The sequence below is a fragment of the Empidonax traillii genome, unplaced genomic scaffold (genome assembly GCF_003031625.1).
Source record: "Empidonax traillii isolate 1590-97213 ecotype Southwest subspecies unplaced genomic scaffold, ASM303162v1 scaffold158:size1480230, whole genome shotgun sequence".
Lineage (NCBI taxonomy): Eukaryota > Metazoa > Chordata > Aves > Passeriformes > Tyrannidae > Empidonax > Empidonax traillii.
Window position 1 is genome coordinate 1,062,714 of NW_020955351.1, and position 11,556 is coordinate 1,074,269.

Genomic DNA, 11,556 nt, shown 5'->3' on the forward strand with positions numbered 1-11,556 from the left:
ACCGAGAGGGGATGAAGGTGCCAGCTTTCATGCTGCTCTTGGCATGCTTCAGGCTGGACTGTGCCCAAGCCACAGGGAGGAAAGGTGAGGAACCAATGCCCCTAGGCAGTAGCCAGCATCCCTCACCTCCCAGCCTGGCTCGGCGTGTGCACGCAGCAGGCACCGGCTCCTCAGCAATGACACGCAGGCTTTTCCAGCACAGCCTCTTAACCCAGCTAATTCCCTTGTTTTCTCCTGCCAGGCCCGCTGTGCCCCTGCCAGGGGATGGCCCGGATCCTGCTAATTGCACTAGCAAGCTGCCACGTGTCTCCATCACTGGGGTTGTTATTCTCTGGGGTTATTTTGGGGACTGCTGGCCCTTACCTGGCAGTGTGGGTCAAGGCAGTGATGGGCAGCACCCCTTGCCACTTCCCCTTCACCATCTTCCACTAAATTATCTCAATTACAGATTGGCTCCCCTGCTCCCAGTGCAAGCTAAAATGGGGTTTCACCAGGAATCAGGGAGATCCTTGGCATGGCACAGCCCAGTGTTTCTCCCATTCTTTTTTCCCCGTCAGGAAGGCAACAAAGGCATAGTGAGAGGAAGGGCTGCCTGAACTCACCTAACCCATTCCCAGCCCCAAAGTCTACATCTCCAAGGCCGATTTGGAGGTCCTAGAGTTGGAGGTGCCATAGCTCATCCTCACAGCAGTCCCCTGCTCTCCTCCTCCCCTCCTCATCCAGGAGAGTCTCAAGGTGCCAGAAGCACCCTGGAGCATCCCTCACCTCCCACCTCCCCATTCCCTCCTCCTGTCCCCAGGCCATCTGGCCACACTCATCCATGTTAAACAAATGCTGGAGTCTATTATCAGGCCCTGCCTCCCCCTTCCCCCCCAGACAGATGGAGGCTGAGCACACCCGGAGCCCCGGCCCGCAGCATTCATGTGTGTGAATGAGAAAATTGAATTATTTATGGCCATGTGAATAAGGCTGGCGGCTGCGGAGGCCGAGCGGAAAGGACTCCATTACGTGGAGAGTACCTGTTGCTATGGAGCTGGGACTTCTTCCCCATGGCCCCCCATGCACAGCTGCATCCCTGCCCACCCCCCAGCCTCCCCTGCTCCTCACAGAGCTGGGATGGAGAGCAGAGCTGAGGGATGGACTGGCCACAGTGCGCCCAGTATGGGTGCTTTTCTCCCTGCCTTCTGCCTGGTGCTCCTGCTGACTTCTTTGGAAGTCAGACCAGATCTCTGCACGTTTTGAAGCAGGACCCCCAGTGCAATGTGGGGATGGTGTGGCTCCCTGATTCCCTGGCCACAGTGCCATGCAGCCAGAAAGCAGTGGAAAGTGCTGGGGTGGGCAGCGGCAGCACCTCATGGCTGGGGCTGGGCAAAGCAAGTCCAATCCTGGCACAGCACGGGATGAGGGCTGACTCAGCTTGGACTCCTTAACTCCCCTTAAACCTCCCATCCCCAGAGGCAGTGGGAGCTGTGAATTGAGGCTCCCCCAACCCCCACATGCCCACGCAGAAGAGCAGCTTTGAAAGAGTGGGGACTCCTTCCAGAGCCACCTGCATTGCAGCCTCTCCTTCAGGGAAGCTGAATCCTGCAGTGATGCTAAGAGAGGTGCTGGGGCATCCCTCCCTCCCACTGTCTCCCTAACTCCTCCTTGGCTATAAAATAGGACTTTGTCCCCATTGGGGTGCAACCCCTCCTGCCTTGATGCCACCCTGGGGTTGGGCCAGGCTCCTGGGGACCATGAGGGGATGGGACTCGGCAGCCCCCAGCCCTGCACGACAGCAGCGCAGGGACTCCCGCTCCCTTCCCTGCAGAGCTAAGAATAGACTCCAGATCCACTCCTGGTGCTGAGTGGGCTCTGCTGGGCTCAGAGGAATAAAAAGCAGGAAAACGCTTATTTTAGTTGCTGCAGTCGGCAGCTGTGACTCTGATGTACCTAAGGAGAGGCTTCGCACCATGTTTACCCTCCTGCTGCTGGGAGCAGAGGCACCATTGCAGACTCCTTGTCCAGGCTACGGATGCCCCTGCCATGCTCCCAGCCCAGAAGTCTCAGATGGCTCCCAATCCTTCTCTGCCACAACTGGCTGCTTACCCCTTCCTTTCCCCACTCTTCTTAGTGAGTCTGGGGGATGCAGGTGCTTCCACCGTTCCCGTGCCTTAGGGGATGCTCCCCCCCTGCTCCCTGCACCAGCCACTGCTGGAGGCCAGTGGAGCCTTGCTGAGATGCTTAGGGCTTGTATAGGGTTCTGGGGTTCATCCAGCTGTACCAGGCATGGTGTTGTTGTCCCCAGCACCTGGGATAAAGGGGGACTGCAGAAATGCCTCCGTCTGAGTGACGCTCCTGCATGGGATGCAGCGGCAAGCTGGCATGTGCCAGCCCTGGCTGTGGGTGCAGGGCCAGGGGAAGCACCCGCTCCAGGAGAGCACCTCTGGGTCCCTCTCCCCAGAGTCACCCCCAAGGTAAAATCAAGAGAAAGCTAATTGTTACCATAGTTACATGAAGTGGCCTTTCTTAGGGAGCCACGTCATCACTGCTGTCACAAGGTTAAGGCGGTGGGGAGTGGTGGTGGGGAAGGGGGAGAGAGATGTGTTTTCTTTGGAAAAACCATGGCAACAGCTATTTCTAAGGGAACAGCTGTGCACAGCGAGGCCATGGGGAAGGGGAAGGGGCTTGGGCGTCTCAATGCCAGCCATGCTCTGAAGGCAGCAGTGCCAGGTCCAGCAGCTCTCCGTGGCAGTCTGCATCCCCAGAGCCCCCTTCCCACCTGTGCCAGGGGTCACTGGGTGTCTCCCATAGAGCCAGCAGGTTGCCATGGGCTCCAGCATGCCCAGCAAAGCAACACGAGGCCACTCCATTTTGCTGGAACGCTTCCTCCTGGAATGCTCCCATGGACAGGGCGGGAAGCAGCGCCGGACGTGTGGGATTGCTGAGACCACCCGCCATGGGGAGTAGGGATTCAATTGGTTGACCAGAGGAAATACACCCAGAAAGAGGCCCAGCAGAGAGCCCAAGGTTGATTAATGAGTGACACAAAGCTTCAACAACTGTAATGAAAACATTGGTGGAGATCGTAGGGATGGACCCAACACCACCAGAGTCGGTACAGCCTGCACTGGTAAAATGGGAAGGTACCCTTGGGGCTGAGGAACACTAGTGGTGGTGCAAGAGCCATAGGGATGTCCTGCAGGTCTAGGTGTGGCTGGCTAAGCCCTGGAAATGGAGAGGTCTGAGGAATCTGCATCCTGGATTAGTTTAGCAAGAGGACCCAGTGAGGAGAAGATAGGGGTGTCAGCCACACCCTCCACCCTGGCTCTTGTTTCAGCACGTAGCTGGAAATTATCTGTTTGCAAGACACTTAATTAAGACCATTTCCCTGAAGGAAACCAAGATGGAGAGCTTCACTTCTCGGTATTCCAGTGCTTTCTGGCATTTGTTTCCACACCAATTAGGGCACAAATTAGTCATCTGGAGAGCAATTCAGTGGCTTGTGCTCAAGGGAAGCTCTTCAGCATACGTGCCATCTTCTTCCAGGAAGGGGGGTGGCAGGCACAGGTGGGTGGCCATAGCAGGGACAGGGAAGGGGCAGGCATGGTGCTGAGGTCTACAGCCTGCAGTTGGGCTGAGACCCTGAGGCTGGGCATGGACCAGAGTGAGCAGGAGGGTTTGTATCTGTGAGCTCCATCTGCTTCCCCTTGGCCCCTGGACCTTGGAATGACTTGGTGAACCACTGGACTCTGAGGTTAAGCTCCCTGATGGCACTGGCAAGGGAGGGTGAGGAATGTGAGGATGAGATGCTCAGCTCTGTGCCCTGCTGTGACAAGATCTGTGGTGTGCATCAGAGGGCTGGCGCAGAAGTGTGGTTTAAGGGTGGTTGACATCTTGATCTTGAGGTTGTAGGGTCTGGGCAGTCTCCTGCTCAGGTCTTCATATGGACATATGGAGGCACCTCTGTCATGGTCATGGCTGTGCATCCATCCATCTGCAGGTGAACCTGTCCTTGTTCACTGTAGCTGAGAGGTTTCTGTAGAAGATGCAGCCGAAATGCAGGATAAAAGTTCAGGAGGAGGGGGCTCCAAAGGGGAATAAACACGGCTCCTCTGGGCAGCAGCACAGCCACCCTGGCTGCTCTCCCAGCAGAGCTGCATGGGGTGCTGTGGTTGTAGGAATTCATTGAACACCAAGAGCTCCTGCTGGGAGCAGCGGCGCAGCCATCCGGCACGCGAGGGAGAATCTGGACGATTGATCGATGGGAGATCATCGTGGCAGAGCAGGCAGAGGAAGAGCTGGCAGAGAAGTGGCTGGGAGGAGGCACCTGAAAGACATGGCTGGCTGTGCATGGGTCCCCATGTGACACAAGGAGTGGGGCCTCACTGCAGCACCAGGCATGGTCCCCTGCTTTACTTCCTCACCCTCTTCAGGAGGGTGGGAAGGTGGCCCTTGCCATCTTAGAAACGTTGCACAAAGCTCCGTGCTGACTGTCAGGGAGCCAGGATGGAAAGGTTTCAGCTGAAACACCAGCGTCTCAGCGATCTCAGTTATGAGGCTCAGTTCCCCTATTGCTTTTGACCCCTTTTTGCTGAGGTCTGTAAGGTGCTTCCGCTTGGCTGGTGCCTCATTCTCCATCATGTCTGTCTCTGCCTCCATGGGACAAACTCACGGTCATGTGCTTGGTGCTACTTTCCCTAAATATTTTGACTTTCTCATTTCCCATATGCACGGCCAGCATGCAGGAGCCAGAAATCTCCCTCACCTTCTGGTCAGCCTGCCCGTTGCCTGATGCTTGCTGCCTGCTCCATCTCCTTCCAAACAGCACCAGGATCCCTGTGAGGAGCCACCTGCCCCCAGGACATGCCCTCCGAGCCCCCATTAGTTAACAGTTGTCTTATGCACTGCAACATTTGATGCCTTATTCTTCCTAATCCCGCCTGATGTAACCGTGGCTGTCCTCATTAGCCACATAATTGTCGAGCAAACACAAAACAGGCCCTGACACGGTCGAAGGAAATTGGTTTAAAAATATGAAGCCACATTCTCAGATGTTGTTGAAGGGGTCTCATTTGTTTATTTGCATTCACATGGCACCCTGTGGGATAATGAGAGAGAGACAGCTGAAAAAATACCTATTTTTCTGAAAGATCATCTTAGGCGAAGGTAGGTTTGAAATGCCAGCTGGGGAGATCCAGCCCAGACCCTCTGCTGGTGGAGGACAACTACCTCTCCACCTGGTCTCATCTCTTGCACTAAGGACTTTCCAAGAAGAGAAGGTGGCCATTCATGCCCACACTGGTATGGGTGCCCAGGGAGAGACAGCCATCCACATCTCCTGGTGATAATACTTTTGAATTTCAAAGGGGCTCCATCCCCTTCCAGCAGCAGGCGACAGGGCTAAGTTAATGGAGGCAGCTGTAAGAAATCTAATTAACCTGCAGTATGTTGTTTAATTTGTGCAAAGTTGTTGTGGTTACTCAACTATAAACTTCATTCCCAGCTCTAATGATAGTGACTTGCATGGCAGCAGCGGGAGCATCCTGGAGGTGGGCAGCCACCTCGTGCTCACCCTTAAAGGTGCCCTCAATTACGTGCAGAGCGTTCCAGTGCTTGCCTCCATCTGGTTCTTCCACGGCATTTGAGACCCTTTTCTAGCTCCAGTCTTTGGAACAGGCACCTGTGCTGCTTCTCTGCCTGCTCTGGCATTCAACCCTGGTGCACAGCTTCCAAAAACCAACCTTCAGGACCCAGCAGTGTCAATCTGTTGATTGCACTAAAGTCCAGGAGATGGTTTTAGGTCGTCAAGTTCCCATCACAGCTCTTAGGCTGTAATTATGTTCAAGGCTCTTTGCTTTAGTTATGTCTTTTTACTAATGCTTGGAGCCACTGTACTGATCTTTTCTTCAAGGCTGACCTCCATGTAGCTTCCCAGGGGAGAGCCAGGACTGTTATTTAAGCCAATTCACAAACCAGGTCCTGAAGGCCAGTTGTCCATTATACGATTTTTTGAACAGCAGGAATCATCAGCAGGGCTGATGGTGGCTGAGCTATTTGTGTCGGTTCAGGGAGAAGCACAGGAAAAGGGACGGATGCCATGTGTTAGCTTCTCTTCCCAGGTTAACCTTCGCCAGAGATCTTTGACCAGACAATACCCCCCCTGCAGAGGGGCTCTGGAGCCTGTGGTACCCACAGAAAGGTGATGATGAGCATCAGCACTTCCTTCATCTCGCTCCAAAGCCCTGTGTTTCCCCCATGATCACTACAAGAGTGATCTCATACCCTGCAGGGACATCCTTCCCGTGGAGGGAAAAGCTTTAACCAGGTCCTAGAAGACTCCTGTTGCCCATTGAGGTGAGGTTTGAAAAGAAAGGAACTGAGAAAGAAGATGATCCACCTCTTGGGTCCATTAAAGCCAAACAGGCTCGGGCCACACTGCCACAGGGTTTGTAGGAGCAGAGACCTCCAGCACCAAGGTCCCACTCAGCACTGGTGCTCCAGGAATGCTGGGGATGTGGAATACAAGCACACTCTTGGCAGCAGCGTACAGTTACACCGAGCACTGCAAGATCCTGCAAGAGCCTCCTCCTGCAGCCCACAGCAGCTCCCAGCATTTCGAGGGGACTGCAGCCCCTCTGTCCAGTGGAAAGCCTGGAGACCTTGGCTTGCTCCTCCCTGGACAAGGCTGTTCCTCCAAACCATCTGTGCAGGTAGCCCAGGCAGGGCCTGGGGGTGATGCCAAGGGGCTGCTCGGTGGCCAGGGTGGGATTCCCTGCAAACAGTACTACCAGCAAGCCAGCCTGCATCCACAAATGGAGTTCCCAGCACAGCCCCATGTGCAGGGACACAGAAGCGCCCTCGGAGCAGGGGCAGCTCAGTCACCACCAGTTTGAGTGTGTCCCCTTGCAAAGCTCTTGGCATCCTGTCCCCAACCCATTGAGCTCTACAGCCCTTCCTCTTCAGCCCAGGGACAAAACCAGGTCCCTGAGCAGCCAAAGGGTAGAAGTGACGGCTGTCGAGAGGGAGAGGAGCTCAATTTGGGTTTTCCTTTCTCTTTTTTCCTTTTTTTTTTTTTTTTTTTTTTTTTTTTTTTTAAAGAATTTAAAAGTGGCAGTGCTAGCAAAGGGTAATTATCCCTCTGTTCCAGCTGAAATACAATTAAGGCGGCTCTCAACGAGCCCCCGGGATATTGTGGTTTACTAATTAACAAGCGGATATGCTGTGGCCCCTGTCATGGCAATTACAGCATGAGACAGGCTTCAGGAGCTCTAATTACACATCAGCCCGCGACACACGCTGCAATACAAATTAATGAGGGCCCGAGCTGGCAGTGGAGGCAGTTTGCCCAGCAAGAGGCTGAGATGGGCAGCAGGGATGTGGATGGATGCGGGGGATAGGGATGGGGGGACCTGATGTGGCTCCAAGCCTGGGGATACTGGTGCACTCTGCAAGGATCAGGAGGATGCAGGGAGGAAATTAGGGGATAAAATACTTTACAGCTACCAAAAAATAATGCATTGGAGAAAGGACAGGGGCTTCTGCTTTGTAGAGCTGTGGCCTGATGGGATGAGTGGCATTTGGGATGACTGCAATGAATAGCAAGTATCGCATCTTCCGCTGTTAATTCCCAGACCAATAAAGCCGCTGTTAAGAAAAGAAGTCAGATGGGAAATACCCAACAAGGTTTTGACTGCTGACAAATAACGAACAGATCTCCCAGAGCCAGGAGGAATTTTTCTGACAAATTGTTTATTGGGGAAAGTTATGCAGTTTCAGCTTGAGTTCCACTAATAGCTTTGGCCAGGTCTGGAAAATCAAAATAATAATAAAAAAAAAGGTAATCAGGATTTTTGTAAATGCGGTTTTGACATCTTGCATTTTAAAAAGCTGTTTTCTTTCAAAATATATTAAAGTGATATAATTAAACCAAAATGCAGACCGCACACCTAATGACGAAATGTTTCTGATGAAATAGTTTCTGACAAAATGAGACTATATTTATCAGCTTTGCTGATATTTATCAGATTTTTGCCGGTCCAAGCCCATCAGTGACAGGGTTTTCTCTGACTGTAGCGTGCCTGTTGAATTTACTGCTCCTGCTGTCTCCTCTCCAGCACCTGTATCCTATGGGCACCCCAGGTGAGACGGTGGGAGGTGACATGGTGGATGTGCTGGGCTTCGGCCACCGGTATCACCTGCAAACGCCTCTGCTGGCACACTGGCTTTTGGGCAGACAGGAGGATCTGGGGAGGCTGAAGCAAAGCCCCCAGGATTTGGAACTCCCTCCAGCCATCTGCAGGGGTGGAAGTAGTGGAGCTGGAGGGCAGCCCTTGCAGGGGTGGGAGTCTCAGGGGGGTGCACAGCAGGTCCCTCGTTTGTGAGAAAAGGCTGAGATGAGGCAGGCAAGGGCGTTTCAGACTAATCCCTCTTATTCCCTTGTGCTGAGGGAGGAGACCCTGCACAGTCCCCACTACCAGCACCCAGAGCACGAAACCACGGGAGGCCCCTGTGTTGCGGAGTGTGGCAGGGGGAGGACACACACCCCCCCCCTCACATGTTGTTCCCAATATAGATCCCATTAACCATCGCAATTAACACGAGCCAGGCCCTCTCTCCTCCTTGTCACCCCAGACAGAGCCGTACATAAAAATAACTGTTTATTACACAGCAGGCAGAGCCCGGCTTATCACTGCAGACAGGAAATTGCCGCGCAGAAACCGCACGTTTCACTTTTAATAAGTTTGGCAATAAAACATCTCGTCAAACGAGGCCACGACAGGGCAATAATGAAGCTTCCGCGTGGCCCGTAATTGCTCACCGCTCTCCTGGGGGTGAGCCAGAAAACGTGGAGCGAGGTGGGAGACGTATGGCAGCATCCTCTGCCCTCACCTCCTGCTCAGGCAGCATCCCCCCTTATCCCTGGCAGCATCCCTGGAGCACTGACACCCTCCAGGACATGGCTAAGGAGGAGGTCTGTCCATGTCGGAGGGATACACGCAATTCCCGTGGAGTGCTGGAGGAGGTGTGAGAGAAATAGAGTGGCTCTTGGTGCTCCAAGGGAAAGGACAAGAAATTTTTGCTTTCCAAGCAGGACTTTAGAGCAGAGTATCTTCAAGGCTGAGTGGGTGCTGTGGCACACAGTCCATCCCCACCCTTATCCAGGAGGGATACAGTGTCCTGGAGGTTTTGCACAAGTGGGCTCGGGGGGGAAGCTGAGGATGGGGAACTCAGCATGGCAACACAGGGGTGCCACGGGAATCCCTGTGCTGAACCTCTGCTATGGACCCATCCCGGCGAAGGCCAGGGAGTGACATGGTGCCTGTCTGTTCTGACACCCTCTTGCTGGTGGGCTCAGGCCACCAGCTGGTGACACTTCAGCCAGGTGGCACCAGCTGCCAGAGCTGGCCCCTTGCACTGAAGGATGGTGGTGGTGTTTCCAGGTGTTACCTTTGTGTTAACACTTTCTTTCCCTAAAGGAAACCAGGTCCAGCAAGGGATCAGTCACTGCCCCAACCTATTTCTGTAGCTTCCCAGCTTCTGTTTGATCTTTTGGATGCTGGTGGACACAAACCAGCCTGCCACAAGCCTATTCAGAGTGATGGGAGCAGCTTGGGGAGCCCTGGTGGGGTTCCCCAACCACAGATGGGTGATGGGGACGCACCATGCAGCCTGCAAATCCCAGGATGATGAAAAAGACCCTCATCACCAGTGGAGGCAAAGCTGGGTCCTTTCTGCCTTTTCTGAGTTAACCTATGCCTGAGCTCCTCGTTCCCACCAGCCATCCCCCTTGGCAGGGAGGGAACAAAGAAGTCCAGGAGGACATGGTGCAACCAACACTGTTAAGATGAGCTCTGGCATTGAGGTAATAGGAGACAGAATGATGCGTGTCCAGGCTGGCACTAGGAAATGAGGCAGTTTAGAGTCACAGCAGGAACGTGCTGGTGCTGGCAGGCACCGCTGGCAGGCTCCCGGGTGGGCAGGAGGCTTTGTTCGCCTGCAGCACTGCTCTTGGGGAGTTTACCTGGAATTACTGATCTGCATTCATAAACATGATCACATTAATTGGCTGCCGAGGCTGCAGTCGCCGTCTCCTCTCAGCACTGGGACTTCATCTCCCTTCCCATCCCAAATGTCAGGATGTGTCTGTTCTTCCATCCACTCGGCACCATGGCCGAGGACAGAGAAGTGGTTGGAGAAAGGAAAGAGGCAGAGGATGGGTGAGTCCATGAGCCTGGAGCCAGTGACAGACACCCACTGTCACCACCTCCATGCTGCAAAGCAGCGCCTTGAAAATAAACAGCAGACACCTTCTGGAGGGGACAGGAATCCCTGTAGCCCTGGGCAGTGATGACTTGGGAACAGGCACCTGGGCTGGAGACCAGCTTTTTATGGCTGGAGCAATGACTGGTGGGCAGGAGAGGGACCAGCTCCCAGCTGAGGACAGAGACACTCGGGCTTCTCAGCCTGAGACCAGGCTGGTGCTCGTCTCACTTGGAGCGGGGCCAATCACTTCTAGTAAATTATTCATCCGACAAATTTAGCCTGTTATTCTAGTCGTGCTCTACCCAGAGTTTTACAGATTTCATTATTATTTCAAATTGTGCAAACACCGCAGAAACCTCTCTGGGGCTCTGGCGCGCTCTGCCTTCATCTCAGCTCATCTGCCACATCTGGAACAGGATTTTTACCGTCTAGTGCCAAACCCTCCATCCCCAGCATGGCCACAGGACCTTGTGGAGGTGAGTGGCATCCCTGTTCAGCACCAGGCTCTGCTGAGGGGAGAACCATCTACTGTGTGAGAACCATCCACTGATGACCCAGGGGTCAGTGGGATTACAGGAGGCCATGGCATACCAATGGACCCATACAAAGATATTCTGACTTTTTTTCACCTCCATCCTTGTATCTGGGGCAGGGGAGAAAAATGACAGCACTGTTCAGCACTGTTCTCTTGCATTCTGCACTATCCTGTTTCCTAAGCCTGGTCACCTTGGGAAAGCAGGAAGAGATTTTCCCGTCCTCCCCCACATGCCATAATTTCTCCTGTCGAGGTTTCTGTGTAGTCATGAGGGTACAGCTAAAGCTTTGCACTGCCAAAGAGAATCACATGCTTCTTGTAAAATATACAGCCTGGGAAAGGAGGGGAGATGGATGGGCTTTGTTGTGGACAAGCCAAGAGTGATCAGAGCCATAAGTGGAACACCATTATGTCTGGGGAGAAGCTGTCAACCAGGAATGGTCGAAGCACTTTAACCTTTTGTCTCAATACAGGATGTGAAAGAGAAGAGCAGCCAGTGACACCACCTCCTTGTCTGCCCAGAGCTGGTGGAGAAATGCCACCAGCAGTGCAAGCCCATTTCCGTCACATCAGGACTCATTGCTGGTGTGATGGTGATGGTCAGCTCACACCTACTTAGGGGGAGAAAAACAGGGCAAAGAGGCCCAGGAATACCAAATGAGATATCCCCAAGGGCTGTTAATGCACAGTTTCACCAAAACCAACAGAAAACAGTATAAATTTCTACATAGAGACCTGCCAGGGCTCCCTAGCAAGGTATTATGGGACCCTTGAAT